Raw genomic sequence first — 19,669 nt, forward strand, 5'->3', positions numbered from 1 at the left:
CAGTAAGAGTCATGGATGCCAACCCAGACTATTATATCCAGCAAAACTCTCAATCACCATGGACAGAGTAAACAAAATATTCCATGATAAAGCCAGATTTAAACAATACCTATCCACAAATCCATGAGCTGGGACTGAATAAGAAGAAAGGAAGCTGAACAGCAGCATTCATCACTCTGCCTCCTGACTGCAGATGCAATGTGACCAGCTACCTCAAGCTCCTGCCATCATGACTTCCTAGCCATGATAGAATACACCCTCAAACTGAGCCAAAATAAACCCTTCCATAGTCGGACATTTTCCTGTCCTGATCTCCCACTCCCCGTCCTATAGCTGCTTCCAACTTATCACACAGAGACTTAATATTATTTATAAATGCTTGGCTGATAGCTCAGACTTGTTACTAGCTAACTCTTACACTTAAATTAACCCATAATTCTTATCCATGTCTATCCATGTGGCTTGGTACCTTTTTTCAGTGTGGCATTTTCATCTTGCTTCTCTGTATTTGCCAGCAACTCTCTGACTCCACCCTTCCTCTTCCTAACATTCTCCTAGTATGGCTCTTGGGCTCAATCTCTTCCAGCCCATCTATCTACCAATCAGCTTTTCACTATCCAATGAGAGTAATACATATTCATAGTGTACAAAAAGATTTTTTCCACAGCACCCTTCCTTCCATAAGTGACTTTCATCGAACACTTTGTTGCAGCAACAAAACAAATAACTAATGCAATTAGCAATCACCAGGGAAATGCAATCAAAAACCACACTGGGGTATCATGTCATATCCAGGTAGTAGGATTAATAGCATCAATATGTTAAAAGTTGTAATATAGTTACATCATGAAGATGGCAAAATAAAACTTCTCCACCTTCATTCTCTCTATAAAGAACAACTGGATAGCTAACCACATCTGCAAATAACTCTGGAAACAGCCAGGGAATTCAGTTATGAAGATACAGCAACACAATGGAAGAAAAAAAACCTGAGAATAAATGAGTAGTACAAATAGTTTAATTTTGTCTGCATCATCACATCCTCTAGGCCAGAAAGGCTTAGTAGTCCCTAAGCAGTAATCCCACTCACAGGAACAATTTATTAACTTCCTGAGATTGTCAGTGTATTGCCTAAATGACCACTTTCAGTTGTACCTTATCCAGATCACTGGAGAGACTGACATAGCTGAAACATCTAGAGATATCTGGGAACAAAGAAGGAGATAGATACTAGTGTCAGCCACAAAGGAGGAGCCACTACACTCTACAGTGCCCTGCTTAGAAGATGTAGGCAGTTCTTGGGAATAAACCTTTGCAGCTACTATGGAAGTCAGTATGGAGGTTCAAAAAGCAAACAAAATGAAGAATCGCCATATGATCCACTATACTTGTCATAGCTTTATATCTAAGGGGGTTTAAGATAACAAACCACAGAGATACTTGAACATCCATGTTTATTGTTGCCCTAATCACAATAGTCAAGATTTAGAACCAGCCTCATTGTCCAGCAACAGATTAATGGGTAAAAAACTTGGCACATATACATAATAGAATTTCATTCGGCCATTGAAAAACACAAAAGTATGACATTAGCAGAAAAGAGAAAGGGATGCAATTGGAGATTGTTATATTAAGTAAAAAAGCCAAACTCACATGTGGAATGTAGATTTAAACATACACACACACACACACACACACACACACACACACACACACACACACACCATGAAAATAGAAAAGGAACTAAGAGAAGGAAGAAAGGTCTACAGGGGAGGGGGAACAAGAGAGGGCAATGGAATATACATGTTATAAAAGCAGAAGAGAGAATTATTCATGGGAAGGAAGTGTGTGTGTGTGTGTGTGTGTGTGTGTGTGTGTGTGTGTGTGTGTGTGTGTGTGTGTAAAAATGTTGGGGAACACATGCCCCAGAAAGTGAACAGTGATGATATAATAGCACTGAGAATAAATGATGGTTGAGTGTTCATCCCTGAACAGGACATTTATATGACCCCTCTAAGGTTCAGGGAACATCATGGAAGGAGTAGAAACAGTGTTAAGAGCTGGAAGATGGAGAAAACAGCTGCAAAACGCTGTCTTCAGGGTAGCACAGCCGTGGCTAAAATGATCTCACGGCAGCTGCAGTTCCCTACACTGGATCTGCTCAAAACAGGACCTGTGAACAGTAAGTTATGGATTATTGAGGGGCTCACAGGGCCCTACTCCACCCTGATGACCTATTGACTACTGACAGATTCTAGAGGAGCAACAGTCATTGTCATCCACTGTGTACAAAAGACGGTAAGGCCATGAGACTCCAGTGGGTAGATAGTTCCCAAGTCATGGTCACATAGACAGCCCTGATTAAACTCAGTGAGTCACAAAACAAAAGCAAAAAAACAAAATGACACGAACATGGGGAGAAGATTTGTAAAGAGGAATGGGGTATTACAGAGGTTGGAAGATTAGGGTGCGGAGAGGGTTAAAGTAATCAAAATATGTTATATGCATTATGAAATTGTCAAAAAATATAATCAATAAAAAGAAAAATATCATGGTGAACCCCATTTCTTTATATGCTAATTAAAAATTAAATGGATTTAAAGTTTAAAATAAAGTTCACTAACAAAAACATTTCTTTGTTTGTTAACCAAAACATTAATTAAAAATAAGTTAACATAGCCACAGTAGATCCTTCAATGCTTTTTACCAGGTACCTGTTCTACAACCACTTTCCTGACTCCCACCATGAAGCTACTACTGCAGCTGATATGGCCATGGGCATTCTGGCCAAAGGATCCAGCATAATCAACATGTGTCTGATGACTAACGTCCTTAGGCCCCTGCTGGAGTCTACACAGCACTACTCACAACTAATTTCTGAAGGTAATCTTGTGCACACCACCAGCCCCAGCTCCCACAACTAACCATGCACAAATAGTTAAAACCAATTCAGGTCACCACAGCTAATGCTGATCTTGGGTCCACAGCTGTGCCCTGCAGCCATGCACGTGCACAGTACGGCTTTGTTCCCTAAAGCTGTACATGCAGACACAGTCCAATGAACCTCATCCTCATCCCCATTGTTGCACATCATGCCCACATCTGGGCCTTGCAGCTCTGCACATGCATGCCACCAGTCCAACACAGACTCACATGTACATACAGCTGGCCCTACCTTTCGGCACCAGTTCAAGCTAATGTACTTTCCCCCAGATGGTCCTTGTAGTAACACTGTGTGACTCAATGTCTGTTACTATAACAAAACTCTGAGATAAACCCACATAAAAAGGGTAAATGCTTATTTTGGCTCATGTTTTTGAAGTTTTGGTTCATGACTGACTGGCCCCGTTGCTACGGGCCTGTGGTGGCACAGTGCATTGTGATGGGAGCGTGTGGTAGGGCCAACTGGTCACCTCATGGCTGGAAAAATAAGGAGAGGAAGTGAAAGAGACTGAAGTCCCACAATCCATTTTGAGGTCAAGGCCGCAATGACTTACTAAGTTCGTTCCAGTAGGCTCTAGCTTGTAAAGGTGCCATCTCCTTTCAATGGGGAGGAACGGCAACAGATATGAGAACAAGTCTTTAACATACAGGCCTTTCGGGGATTTTTAAGATCCAGAGTAGAGGAGACATGCATACATGTATCACCAGCCTAGGCCCCTCAGGTATATCCACACATGTACAGCAGGACTGACTGTCAACAGCCCACAGCTGGACATTTCAACCATGTACCTGCATGCCACCAGCCCAAACTAATATAGTCAAGTATGCATGCATCAGCAGCACCCACTGCCACATATGCCCAATGCTTTGTTTCCATTCTTATGATGCTATCAGCAGAGATACTGAATTTTAAGTCTGAGGAGAAAAAGCAGAGCTTTAGAGATGATTCGGTGGTAAAGGGAATGTGGCACACTCATATGAGAACCTGAATTTGGAAACCTAGCACCGATATAAAATGTAGGTGTGGCAGTACATACCTGTAAACCCCACGGCTGGGGAAGCAGAGAACAGGAAATCTCCAGAACTTGCTAGTCAATCAGTCTAGTCAATAATTGAATGACAGGTTCGTTCAGTAAGAGATCCTTTCTCAAAACTAAGGTGGAGAAAGGATGGAAGAAGATGCCTGATGGCAACCTCTTGCCTACACATGCAGGCATGTACATGCACTCACACTAGGATACATACACACATACACACACAAAGAAACAAACGAATTCTTACCCAAGTGCCTGCGCACAACCCTAGTGAAACCCATTGGCTCGTAATACAAAACAGAAGAGATGAAAATGGAAGGGGGCTAGTTGAGAAGCGAAACAGACATCATATCAGGAGTGGGAGAGGGACAAGAAAGGGTAAGGTGGGTGAACATGATTTATGCATGTGAATGAAGACCTCATAATAAAACCTATTTTTGTTGTATAGTTAATATATGCTGATTTACAAAAAAGAAGAACAAACTTCAACATAAAGTACTAAGCAAAATGGCAGGGAAGAGGGAGAGACCCTACCCCAGAAAGACTTTATGTAAAAGAGGAAAAGGAAAGTATCATGGACTCCACAGGCCCAGATTCTGGCACTCTGAGAAGAATTGAGTTTAGGACAAGGGGTCCACCATCTGTTCAGTAACAGATGCTAAAGGATGCATTTCCTGTACATCCTGGCTTGCTCGCTGGTGTTATGGTAGACAGTCACCTGATCTTGCCATTGAACTGCGCAGCCTGAGAGAGCGGAAGACCTGCATTTGTATACATCCAAACTCCAAAGGCCTCTCCGCTGTTAAAGTGAATGACTTCCTCAAAACTCACTCTGGGCCCAAGAAACAGGCTGTACCTTTGGCTCAGGTTCACAGACCACCCCCTCCTATGCCTGATCTGCTTGCCTGGGAAGTGCATGCTGTGTTGCAGAGGGAAGCTGGCAGTATTTACAGTTGAAGTTCTAAGACAGAACGCTGAGGAGAGGAAAGAGAGCAGTTGTGTGCAAATACAAATGAGGCTGGGGGAGCTAGGATGAAAAGCGCCATGCCCGGTACACACAGGATCACTCGGTACCTTGTGCTCACAGATTGCTCAGGTATGACTGATTTCTACACTCTCAGAGCACCAAAAGCATTTGGTGGAAATGCATAGGCCTGGGGCTTAAGGGGATATGCAACAGAGGGGTCTCCAGGCTAAGATGAAGTGAGTTTAAGGGAACTCTCTGTGGAGTCGGGATATGATAAACAATGGCAAGAATTCATTCAGCTCTGAGTGATCAGTTCTAGTGAGCCATAGTACTGCATCCTGGCAGAAATGATAGGGAGGGGTTCAGCCTGCAAACAGCCCTTTCAGGTCTAACCTGTCGGGCCCTCAGAAACAAAAAACAACTCAATACTGCTCTGCCTCCCACATCAATCAAACTGCAAAGCAACCAGGCAAACCCTCACCATCCAATCTCAAGAAGGAAGATAAATAGACTGCCTCCTGGTTGTTGTTGCTATTGTATTGTTATGGTGGTATTGTTCTTCTTTCCTCTTGCTCTTCGTGTATTTTGTGTTATCCATCATTATCATTTCTTTTTTTTTTTTTATTAATTTATTTTGCAATACAATTCAGTTCTACATATCAGCCACGGATTCCCTTGTTCTCCCCCCTCCCGTCCCCCTCACCTTCCCCCCAACCCCACCCCCCATTCCCATCTCCTCCAGGGCAAAGCCTTCCCCACAGACTGAGGTCAACCTGGTAGACTCAGTCCAGGTAGGTCTAGTCCCCTCCTCCCAGGCCGAGCCAAACAATCCTGCATAGGCCCCAGGTTTCAAACAGCCAACTCATGCAATGAGCACAAGATCTGGTCCCACTGCCTGGATGCCTCCCAAACAGATCAAGCCAATCAACTGTCTCATCCATTCAGAGGGTCATTATCATTTCTTATACATTGTCTATGAGAAAGGAAAAAAAAAAAACAGCTCTCATCTTAAAGGAATAAGAGATAGTTTATTCTGGAGCTATTTTGAGCGATCGTGGTCCAGGAACACAGATTTAGGCTACCCCAAATTCCATGTTCCAATGTGGAAGCAGTTTCCTAAAGTTTTAGTTTTATAGTTTTACAGAACAAAGAAAGTCATATATCAGGGCAAGTTTAAAATCCACCGGTGGGTACATCAGAGAGGTGGTTACAATAAAATGGAGGAAGCTTTTCTATAGGCCTCAGATGTTATCTGATGACGGTCTTAGTTTGGGGGTTGGCGGAAGCTAGTGGTCTGTCAAGGTAATAGATTTCAAAAGATTTGTATCTATTAGTCACAAGGTGTTAGTTCTGACACAGAGGCAGGGCTAGAACTAGCCCAAGCTAAGGTAATTAGCCTCGGGCGGGACCTGCAACATTCCGATCTCTCCACGTCACCTTCACGGCAGTTTGAATCAGTCTTCGCAAGCACAGCTTCTTTCCAGGAATTCTCATTCACAACAATAATCCCATATACTTCCTTTTTCTTTCCTATTTTACTCTTTCCCCACTGTCTTTCTTTTTATTACTTAATTATGAATCCTTGAAGACTTCGCCACTTTTAAATTCCCAGTTTATCCTCTAAGGAACTTAACTCCTCCTTACTTTCCCATTCAAAACCCAGAGGAGAAACTCTGTGAGGAAATTACAATTTCGACAAGGGGAAAAAAGCCACTGAAAATTGAGTGGAGGAACTGGGGAGATTGCTCTGTGGTTAATACTGTGCACTGTTCTTGCAGCACACCCACGTTCAGTTACCAGCACCCACATCAGGGAGCGCACAAAACACCTGTGACTCCAGCTCCAGGGGATCCAACATCTTCTCCTGGATTCAATGAACACTGTATGCATGTGGTTCACTTACAAGATATATGCAAACGTTATAACATAAAATAAGATAAATATTTTTAAAAGACACAGGGTAGCTGGTTGAATTTTTTATTAATTTCCTTAAATTTATTTTACATACCAACCACAGTTTCCCCTCCTTCCTCTCCTCCTGCTCCCTCCTCTCACCTCCTTTCTACGCCCCCCCCCCCCAATCCACTCCTCCCATGGGGTTAACAAAGCATGGCATACCAAGTTGAGGTAGGACCACGCCCCTCCCCTCTGCATCAAGGCTGAGCAAGGCATCCCACTGTAGGGAATAGGTTCCAAAAAGCCAGCTCATGCACCAGGGACAGGTCCTGGTCCCACTGCTAGGAGCCCCACAAACAGACCAAGCTACACAACTGTCAACCACATGCAGAGGGCCTAGGTCAGTTCCATGCAGGCTCCCTAGCTGTCAGTCCAGAGTCTGTGAGCTCCCACAAGCTTGGGTCAGCTGACTCTGTAGATTTCCCCATCATGATCTTGACCCCCCCTTGCCCATGTAATCCCTCCTCCCTCTCTTCAACTGATTCCCAGAGTTTGGCCCAGTGCTTGGCTGTGGATCTCTGCATGATTTTTTTTAAAAAGGGGGGGTAGGGTATACTGCATAACACACCACAGCTCCCAATGCTGCTACAATGAACAAATACGTAATGGAGAGGCAGGAAAGACAGAAGAGCGGGGTGATTTTTTTATTTCTATTTTTTTTTATTTTCTTCTGTGGGGGAGGCTACAAAGGTGGAGGATGGACATGGAAGGACTGGGAAATGAGTGGGATTGGGGTGCATGATGTGAAATTCCCAAAGAATCAATAAAAAAATTATTTAACAAAAACAAGATCCAATTGTTTGTTGTCTGAAGAAACACCCCTTCTAGGCCAATAGCAGACTAAAAGTAAAAGGCTATAAAGTGATATATTGTAGCAGGCTTTCTTGGACCACCAGGCCCCAAATCATGACATGGAGACTTATTATTATTTATGAGTGCTCGGCCGTGGTTTAGGCTTGTCCCAGTAACTCTCATAACTTACATTAATCTGTTTCTCTTCATCTACATTTTGCTCCAGGGCTTTTTACCTTTCTTTCATTCTGTATGTCCTACTTCTTGTTTCCTCTGTGTCTGTCTGGCTGGCCCCAGGCATCTCCCTTTCTTTCTTCCCATTCTTTTTTGAGCCTAGATTCCTCCTACCTATTCTCTCTGCCCACCAGCCCCACCTATACCTCTCCTGCTTAGCTATTGGACATTCAACTTTTTATTAGACCAATCAGGTGCCTTAGGCAGGCAAGGTGGAACAAATGCGATACATCTTTGCCTAGTTAAACAAATATTCTATTCCACAACAATACATCAAACAAAAGGAATCTGAAAGTAAGCTAAAGTAGCTTTCCTCATACCTTACAGACTTCAAGAAAAAATTAATCAGAAAAGATAAAAAAGATCAACATATAATAAATACATACAAAATCCATAAAGAAAATATAACTACTGTAAATATAGATTCACTAAATATTAGAACATACGATTTAATAAAATAAACACTACTGGAGATAAAGGAACATATAGATCCAGACACAATAATAGTAGATTTTAATGCCCTATTCTAACCAACAAATAGGCCATCCAAACAAAAAAAATTAACAAAGAAACCAGTTAAATTGAACCGTAGATCAAATTTACTTAGTGAACATGTACAGAATAGTCCATCTAACAGCTACTAAGAAAATGAATATTCACATTTTAAGCCTTAAAATAAACAAAAATTATACAAGTTGAAATATTTTCTTGTATTGTTTCAAATGATGGACTAAAACTAGGAATCAGCATGTGAAAACCCAGACAACATACGAACACAGGGCTATTGAGCAATACACTTTGGAATGATCAGTAAATCGATGAATGAATCGGCAGCTAGATTTTTTCAAAACCTAGAATCAAATGGATTTCTTTCATTTCCTCCAATTGTTTGTGTTTTCCTGGATTTCTTTAAGAGATTTATTCATTTCCCCTTTAAGGACCTCTATCATCTTCATAAGGTTGGTTTTAAGGTCATTTTCTCGTGTTTCAGCTGTGTTGGAATATTCAGGGCTTGTGTAGTAGGATGATGACTGGGCTCGGGTGGAGACAGATTGCCCTGGCTGTTGTTGATTGTGCTCTTACACTGACATCTAGGCATCTGGGGTTGGCATGGATATAGGTCTAGGTGTTGATTTCTGAGTTTGTCTTTGTTGGATGGGTGTTTTATTCCTTGGTTTCTGTTTCCTGTCTGGAATTTCCGAGCTCTCCTCATACCATCATGTGATGGCTGTGTGTTGACCTTTTTACTGATCTGCTTGGCTGGTGTGTTCACAGGGAATGCCTGCTGGGGTTGGAGGCTGGGATGCAACAACAAGGCTGGGGGAGGGTCAGGAGGGGATGGTCTGTGGGATCTACAGAAGACATGAAGGGGGCGGGGGGCGGGGGCGGGGGCGGGGGCTGTAGCTCTTGTTCCATGTTCTGTTGCAGTGCTAGAGAGGAAACTGAGGGATTGGCTCTAGGGGAGCAGAGAGAGCAGAGAGGTTTAAGGGCAGGTTCCCTGATTTTCTGGCAGGCCTGGCCTGCAGTTGAGCAGGGGGTGTCGGCTTGAGTTGGGGGCTGGGATATAGGGATGAGTGGGGGGAGTGAGATTAGGAGGGGATGGTCTGTGGGATCCACAGGAGATGTGGGCAGTGGGGAAATCAGTCTGCAGCTGGTGTTCTGTGGCAGTGCTAGGGAGTAGTCTGAGGGATTAGGCTGGGGAGACAGAGGAGTGGAGAAGATCAGCAGGCAGCTTACCTGGTCTTGTGGCAGGCATGGCCCCTGAAATTAATATTGTTAACATCAAAAGAAAACAAATGTTGGTTCTTTGTAACACAAAAAGCTGAGCAAGAAAATAAACAGCTCAATCAATAAATGGAATGAATAGATAGTTCACAAAAGGTGAAATACAAATGGCCAACAAACCTATGAGAAAATCTTTAACTTCTTTTTTTTAATTGAAAATAGTTTTTTTTTAATACACTATGTTCTGATTATGGTTTCCTCTCCCCCCAACTCCTCCCAGATCCTCCCCACTTCCCCACCCACCCAAATCTATACCCTTTCTTTCTCTCATTAGGATACCAACACAAACCCAAACTACTTTGAGCCTCCCTCTTGTATCAGTTAGAATGACAACCATTAAGAAAACAAATGACAACAAATGCTGACATGGATGTGGACAAAAGGAAACCCTTCTTCCCTGATGGTATGACTGTGAAGTAGTCTAACTTCTATAGAACTTGATCTACCGGATGACCCAGCCATACCACTACTCCTAGATATTTACCCAGAGGACTCCAAGTCAACATGTGGGAAAATGAATACACATGGAAACAATCATGTTGACTGAATTATGACAGTCTCAGAAAGACAAATATATGTTTTCTCTCACTTATGGTTCCTAAACTTCACATAGTCACATAAAATCATATAAATATTTCACTGCTACTTTCATTATATATAATACATATTCACTATATATGTTACATATATATATATATATATATATATATATATATATATAGTGAAAATAGAAGAGAAATAGTGCAAGACAGTGCTTCTCAACCTTCCTAATGCTGTGACCCTTTAATTCAGTTCCTAATATTGTGGTGACCTCCCCCAGCCATAAAATTATTTTCATTGCTACTTCATAACTATAATTTTGCTACTGTTGTGAATCATGAGGTAAATGTCTGTGTTTTGGGATGGTCTTTTGGGGATTGTGATCCACAGGTTGGGAACCTAAGGGGACTGATTGAAGGGAAAGAGCAAAGAAGATAGGGTAGGTGTGAATAAAGCAAGGAGAAATATGTTCAACATATAATATAGGCCGGCAAGAAGTTTCTAAATGATGAGTAATGTTTTAAAAAGAGTCAGGCTTCTCATCTCTGAAGAAAACTGACTCCCCCTACCCCAGCAGCCATCAACTGCCAATAGTTGCTCAAATAGGGATGGAACTTGATGAGCCCCAGCATGCAGCAATAAATGGACTCAGTGAGTTTTGTTTTGTTTTGTTTCTTTTTGTTTTGTTTCATTTGTTTTTTAGAGAAAAGGGGAGCATGAAGTTGGGAGGAGAAGTGGTGTGGAGGTTGGAAGGCAGGGAATGAGGATATATTTAGTACAAATACATTATATGCATGAATAACTATTAAAATATTTAAGGGTTGGTCCTTTAAAGAAATAAACAAGATTGAGAAATCCTTAACAAAACAAAAGAGAAAGAAAAGGGAGACTAGGAAAATTTGGCAAAAGGGGACTATTACAACAGGTAATACTGAAGCATAGAGGATAAATAGAAAATATTTAGGAAAGTTAAATTCCAATAAATTAAAAAACCTAGAAGAAGTGGATAAATTTAAAAATGTGCTACCTACTGAAACCAAAACAAGGATACAGAAAACCAAAACAGAACAATATATAATGGGCAATGAGATTGAAGTATGAATCAAACATCTTTCAACCAAGGAAAGACTAGGATCAAATAGATTTACTGCTGAATTCCCCCAGACATTTAAAGAAGAATTAAGAGCAATGCTTCCCAAACTATTTCATGTGATACAAAAAATACAGAACATTTCTAAACTCATTTACCAAATCAGTGTTACCCTCATTCCAAAATGAGGTCAGAACATAGTACAGAAAAAAAACTATAGACAAATTTCATTGATGAACATAGGTGCAAATCACCAATAAATAGCTTGAAAACTGAATTCAACAGCATATTAATGGAGGGGAGAAATGGTTTAGAAGAGTATCCAAGTTCATTTCCCAGTATGCACATCAGTTGGCTCACAACCACCTGCAACTCCAGGTTTAGGGAGATCCTATGCCTCTGGCCGCTTTGGGTACATAGACTCACATGCACATTCCTGCACACAGACATATGCACATACAAACATAATGTTAAAATAAAAACATATCTAAAGTCAACAAAACAGCACATTATAAAGACCATACACCAGTGCCAAATAAGATTTATTCCAGAAATGCCAAGATGATTCAACATAATACGCTGCATAAATAGAATCAAGAACAAAAATCATATAAACATTTCAATATACACTGGAAAGGCATTGGACAAAATTCATCATCCCCCATAATTAAAACCCTGAAACTGAAAATAGAAGGAATAGACTTCAACATAATTAAGGTACATACAATATTATACTGAATGGCAAAAAATGAAAACATTCCTTCTAAAATCAGAAAATGAGACAAGAGTGTTCACTCTCACCCCTCTTGTTCAATATAGTGCTTGAAATCTTGTCTAGAGAAATAGCGAAAAACAAAAAAAGCAAAAGGGATATAAACAGGGAAAGAAGTTAAGATAGCCCCTTTGCAGATGACATGATCCTATATTTAAGACCCTAAAGTCTCCACCAAAAAATCTTAGATCTGATAAACACTTTCAGCAAAGTAGTAAGATGCAAAATCAGTAGACTTTCTTTTTAAATATAATACTTCATTAATTCATTGAGAATGTCATATATGTACACAATGTATTTTGATCATATTCACTCCTCACATCTCTCCTTAACTCCTCTCAGATTCACCCCATCCCCTCTCAACTTCATGTCCTCTTTTATTTCAATAACCCACCAAGTCAAATTTCTCTTTTCAATATACTCATGAGTATGGGGGTCAATCATTAGACCATGGTAGACCTACCAGGGGCCACATGTTAAAGTAAATGGACTTTTCCCTCCCCCAGAAGCCATCAACTTCCAGTAGCTACTCAGCTAGGTGTGGAAGCTCATACGTGCCTCCCCCATTCATGCTGGACTGTTGACTGGCTTATTCTTATGCAGGTCTTAGGCAGTTAACCACAGTTGTTGTGAGTTCATTAGTGCAGTGATCCTGTCATGTCCACAAGACAGTTTTTCTCCAGTCCTTCCCAACCTCTGGCTCTTACAATCTTTTGACGCCTACTAGTCCCTGAGCCTTGGAGAGAGAGTGTGTGATATAAATGTCTCATCTGTGGCTGAGCACTCCATGGACACTTATTCTCTGCTATTTTACCAGTTGTGAGTTTTGCATTAAGTGCTTTGCTGACTAGTTTCATGTCAACTTGAAACAAGCTAGAGTCGTTTGGAAGAAGAAACCTCAAGAAAGAGGAATTATATCCACCAGATTGGTCTGTGGGCAAGCCTTTAGTGCATGTCTTTAACTGGTGATTGATGAAGGGCCTAGTTCACTGTAGGTAGTACCACCCCTGTGCTGGTGGTCTGAGGATACATAAGAAAGTAGGCTGAGCAAGCCTTGGGAATCAAGCCATTCAGCAGCACTCCTCCATGGCCTCTGCCATCAGCTCCTGCCTCCAGGATCCTTCCCTGTTTGAATTCTTGCTTTGATTTCCCTTAGTGATGGATTGTGATGTAAGTTGAAACAAACCCTTTCCTCCCCAAGTTGTTTTTGGTCATGGTCTTTATCATAGCAATAGAAAAGTAACTAAGACAAGTGTCATCCACTGCACAAAGACATTTCTCTGATGAAGACTGAGAGCTGCATTAACCTATGGGTACAGAAACAAGTATTTAGAGGGCAGTTTGAAACTATGTCAATTCAGCAAAATAATAGTAGTAGATTCACCCCTGGGGCCTATGAGCTCCCAACCATAAATTCTAGGCAGAAGCTTTTCTATATACCAACAATGAACTCCCCAAAAAAGAACAAAAAAGAAAAAAGATTCCACTTCAACAGCTTCAACAAATAAAGTAAAATTCCAAGACCTAAACTAATGATGCTAAAGACCTCAACAGTAAAGAAACAAGCTAGAATCCACTATAAAATAGAAATGGTTCTCATTTCCATTGGTAGAGTTAATGCTGTTAATGCTCTACTACCAAATGTGATCTATAGATTAAATTTGATAACCACCAAAATTCTAATAAGTTCTTAAGTACAATGGCCACGTCATGTCCAGAACACACTATTTAACAGCAGGCCTCCCCAACCTTTGGCTCTTATAATCTTCCTTCATCCTCTTCCATAATGTTTCCTGGGCCATGTAAGATTGTGTTATAAAGATGTATCATTTAGGGCTGAGCACACCACAGGTACTCATTCTCTGAGCCCTGACTCCCTGTTGATCTCTATACTAATTGCTATCCATTTCAAAAGTGGGTCATGCAAAAAGGGCATGAAGTTGGGAGGAGGATGTGGCAGATGGGTCTGGGAGGAGTTAGGAGGACACTGGGAGGTTGGTATGATCAAAATACATTGTATTTATGAATGAAATAAATACATAACTTAAAAAGAAGGAAACACCTAATGGCATTCCTTACAGAACTATTAAAAATTCCTAAAGTTCATTTGAAAGCACAAAAGATCCCAAATAATCAGGGCAATCCTAAGCAAAGAATATGCTAAAGGGCTATATATACCTGCTTTCAAGCTATACTACAGAAACATAGAAAACAGAAAGGCATCATGGTAGTGGCACAAAAAAAAAACCCACAAAAAACCTAGACTAGGGAAATAGAATGGAATATCAAGAAATAATTACATGCAGGGAAGTGAAATGGACAGCACTCACCACCAAGCCTGAAGACCTGAAGTCAATTACTGAGACATACAGGATGGAAGGAGAGAGCCAGCTGCCTCAAGTTGTCCTCTGATATCCATAGATGTGTGCATGTGTATGCACAAGCAGGCACACACACATGCACATATGCACACTAATTATAACAAAATAAGTATAACGCCGGGCGGTGGTGGCGCACGCCTTTAATCCCAGCACTCGGGAGGCAGAGCCAGGCGGATCTCTGTGAGTTCGAGGCCAGCCTGGACTACCAAGTGAGTTCCAGGAAAGGCGCAAAGCTACACAGAGAAACCCTGTCTCGAAAAACCAAAAAAAAAAAAAAATAAGTATAACTTTAATTTAAAAGAAATAATCGCATGCACCTACAGCCATCTGATTCTTTGATAAATTTCCTCCAAATCACATGTTAACAAAAGAACAGATTATTTAACAAGTGATGCTGGGAAAAGTGGATATCCACATGAAAGACTGAAACTAGGCCCATAACTCTCACCCTGTACAAAAATCAACTCAAAATGGACCCTAATGGAAGACCTGAATCTTTGAAAATTTTATGCAAAAATAGAGAAGCAGCAGTAATATAGAGAGATCAAAGCATAGGCAATGAATATAAACAGGATGCTAGGACATAATTAGCTATTAGAATTGGATTAGCTTAAAACATTTCTGTATAGCAAAAAAAAAAAAAAATCAATAGAGTGGAGAGACCACCTATAGAATAGGAGAAATTCTTTGCCAGCTATTCATATAAAGGTAGATTAATATGTAGAATACATAAAGAACTCAAAATATTAAGCATCAAACTGCAAGTAATCCAGTTGATAAACTGGCTAAGGAACTGACATTTTAAGAATATATTTTTATCTATGAATGACAATTTCATATAAGTATGTAATATATTTTCATCATAGTTAACTTTACATACATTATTACAACATTATTCATGAGAACCACACTACAGAATCAGTCTAGGTGCCTACTAACAGATGAATGGGCAAAGAAAATTTGCTATGTATGCAAGTAGGTTTTATTAAGCCATAAAGAACAATGACATTTTGACATCTTTCCGGAAAATGGATAGAGGAAAATAGAGATCATGGTGTTAGTTGACACAAGCTAGTCTCACAAAAACAAGTATCACAGGTTTTTTTCTCCTCTGTGGAATCTAGTGGGGGAAGCAACATGAGAGTAAAAAATGGGAGTACTGGAGATGTGGAAGGTGGGAGGGGGAAGAATAAAAACGGGGGATGACTAGAATGTAAGTACATTATAAGCATACATGGAAAAGTGCTTTCACAATGAAACCGCTTATTTGTGCAATTAATATGCACTAATGAAAACATAAAGATAGAAAGAACTTCCAAGGGGAAATAAACCGTTCCACGACCAAAGAATGGTTTATTTTGCTCAATTCCAGTCAAGCTCTGAAAGGACAAAATGACTCTACTGTAAAGCATCTTTTATAGGGAATCACCCAGCATTTATGTCAGACTTTTTATTTAATATTGTTTTTGAGATTTACTCATTCTGATGCAAATATTAGTACTTCACTTTTTTTTTTATAGTGATGGGGATTAAAGCCAGATCTAATGCCTGCTGTGCAAACACTGCCATCAAGCTGTGGCCAGAGCCCCCATACTTATTTACTTTTTATTGCTGTATATTATTGCCAGATAGGTCACTACCACAATTTATCTCTTTTGACTTGACACTCTATGCAGTTTTTACAGTTATTTTTAAAAGCTTCTATGGAAAAAAACCCTGTCACAAAAATGGCCATTGTATTATAATAATGGGGTAGTGATGGATGAAACACAAAAATGCAACTATATTCACAAAGGACATATTCATGTCGTGGTTACTCATGTCTGTAATCCCTTCATTTAGGAGGCAAAGACAAGAGGTTCAGAGATCAAACCATATTCAGCTACATAGAGAGTTCAAGGCTAGCATAAACTAAACCCTGTCTCCAAAAATTACAAGAACAACAACAAAAATAAAATATTGGTGGATTGTAGCTAGAGTTTTCCTGACTGGCCCACAGTCAGGACAAATCTCTGACACCTGCCAGTCCCACAGCCACCCAAACCCGACCAAGTAAACACAGAGACTTATATTGGTTACAAACTGTATGGCCGTGGCAGGCTTCTTGCTAACTGTTCTTATAGCTTAAATTAATCCATTTCCATTAATCTATACCTTGCCACATGGCTCATGGCTTACCGGCATCTTTACATGCTGTTTCTCATCATGGTGGCTGGCAGTGTCTCTCTAACTCAGCCTTCCACTTCCCAGCTCTATTCTCCTCCTTGTCCTGCCTATACTTCCTGCCTGGCCACGGGCCAATCAGTGATTTATTTATTGACCAATCAGCAACACATTTGACATACAGACCATCCCACAGCAGTGGATGTTAAGAAAGAGATGAACAGCAATGCAGTAAGAGCAAAAGACATCAACATACCACTTTAACAATGGATAAGCTAGTCACGCAGAAAATTAATAAGGATACATTTAACTTGAACTATATTTAAGACCAAAAGCACCTAACAAGCATATAATGTTCTATCCAAGAGTAAGAGGATACACACTCTTCTTGAGCATACACAGAAAGAACACTCTCTAGGACAGATTATATGCTAGGCCACAAAACAAGTCTTAACAACTTTAGGAAGACTAGAATCATATCAAATATCTTTTCTGACCACAATAGTAAATGCAACTAGAAATCAATAACATGAGGCAAAATGGAAAATCCACAAATAATGGAAAGTAAATAATAAGCCCTTGAATAGTCAGTGAGTCAAAGAAGAAAGCAAAGAGGAGATTGAAAACAACACAGCTTAACACAAACTAAAATAGAAATGGCACGCACCAAAAGCAGTTCTAGGGCTGGAGAGATGGCTCAGCCGTTAAAGGCTAGGCTCACAACCAAAAGCAGTTCTACAGGGGAAGAGCAGAACCAGAATGAACTAAAAGCCAGAGTGAATTTGAACGGGATGAACTTAAATGAACCGACTAATGCCACACCTCAAGGAAATAGATAAAAGCAATCTACGCCCCAAGCTAATAGAAAGAAGAAACTAAAATCAGAACAAACACAAAACAGCATAAAATTAATAGAGAAGATCTGAGATATGAGGGCTTGGGGGAGGGAAATTACAGAGAGTAATAGACTGAAAACAACTAAAATTTATCGTATATGCATACGAAAATGGAAGAAAAGGAGGTTAATGAATCATTTTCTACTGACTAAACGTAATTCTCATGCATGTCAGCAGTTTCACTCTGTTCCATGAAGCATTTAAAAGAATAAAAATTAAATCATTTGGAAGGGGTAAAATGTTCCAAGTAAACAAAGATCTATTTTATTAATAGCAAAAAATTAAGAAATATGAGGGCTTTTAAGATAAACACAATTTTTCAAATTCTAAGCTATACTTAGAAAAATAAGAGAAGAGTCAAATAAAAACAGCAATGAAGACAATTAATAGTAGAGAAATATAAAAGATCACAAGTGACTATTATGAAGTTATAGAGAAACAAATAGAGAAAAAAATAAGTTGCTGGTAACAGCTTATGAAGATGGAATAATGATAAAGTGAAAGTCTGAACATAATAACTATGAGAAATGAGATTAAATTAATAATAAAAGATTCTCCATAAAAGAAGAGCCAGAGATCTGGTGATTTTATCTAAGTATCTACAAAACTCTTAAAGGACTAGTACACCCAAACTCTTCCAAACACAGAAGAGGAACAACCACTTCCAAACTCATTTTACAAGGCCAGCATCACCATGGCACCAAAGCCAGACACAGGCACTACAGGAAAAGAAAATTATAGGCCAATATCTCTGATGAACACGGATATAGGAGATCATCAAAAATACTAGTAAATCAAATTTAAGACCACAATAAAAGGATAATACACCATGATCGTGTAGAATTTATCCCTGGGGCATATGGATGAATCAAAACATACATATTAGGGCTAGTAAAATGGCTCATCAGGTAAATGCATCTGCCAACAAGCCTGACAACCACAGCTCAATCCCTGGGACTCACATGATAGAAGGAGGGAACCAAATACCACAAGTTCCCCTCTGACCTTCACATGTGCAGGTAGTATGCACACACACACACACACACACACACACACACACACACACACACACACGCGCGCGCGCGCGCACACACACACACGCACACACACACACAACAATAAAAAGTACAGACCATATAAGTCAATAAATTCAGTATATTACATTACTGGAATAATGGAGGAAATCATATAATCATCACAAATGCAGAAAAAGTATTTGAGAAGATTCGACATCATTTCATGATTTAAAAATGTCCATAATTTAGGCTTAGAGAGAATGCACTTCCACACAACACAGACTCATGTCTAACATCATTCTCAGTAATGCAAAACTGAAAGCTACCACTCTAACATCAGAAAGAATATTCAAAAAATTAATGAAAAGCCAGGCATGATAGTTCATGCCTGTAATCCCAGGATTTGGAAGATGGAGGCAGGAAGACAATGAGTTCAAGGTCATGAAACCCTGTATCCCCTCACACACACACACACAAAAAGATTCAATGTGTTTCTATACATTAACAATGAGCTACACAAAAAAAGAAATAAATATAAAAACTTATTCACAGTAGCATCAGAAACATAAAAATACACAGGAATAAATTTAACCAAAGAGATGAGAGAACTGTACACTGAAAAGTATGTAAGATTGATTTTTTAAAAAAAGCTGTGGTAGATACAAATAAATGGAAAGATATGCTTGGGAACAAAAATAAAACATAATATTTAGTTATCCATAACACTCAAAGAGATCTACAGATTCAATGAAATCTCTCCCCAAATGAAAATGGCATTTTTCACAGAAATATTTTTAAGTCCTACAAGTCTTATACAACCACAATGAGTCCTGAGTAGTCACAGTAATTTTGAGTAAGAAGGGGGAAATAGACTAAAGACATCACACTACCTGCTTTCAAATTATATTAGCAAGCTAGAATAACAAGACCACTATGGCAGTGGCATAAGAACAGATACACAGACCAATGGAACAGTATGGCGATCTCAGGAACAAACCTACATGTGTGAAGTCAGTTGATCTTTGAGGGAAATGCCAAGAATACACAGTGGGCAAAGGGTAAGCTCCTTCATAAGCTGTGCTGAGGAAACTGGACATTCA

Source organism: Peromyscus californicus, unplaced genomic scaffold (assembly GCF_007827085.1).
Source record: "Peromyscus californicus insignis strain IS unplaced genomic scaffold, ASM782708v3 Scaffold_10__1_contigs__length_136768540, whole genome shotgun sequence".
Classification (NCBI taxonomy): domain Eukaryota; kingdom Metazoa; phylum Chordata; class Mammalia; order Rodentia; family Cricetidae; genus Peromyscus; species Peromyscus californicus.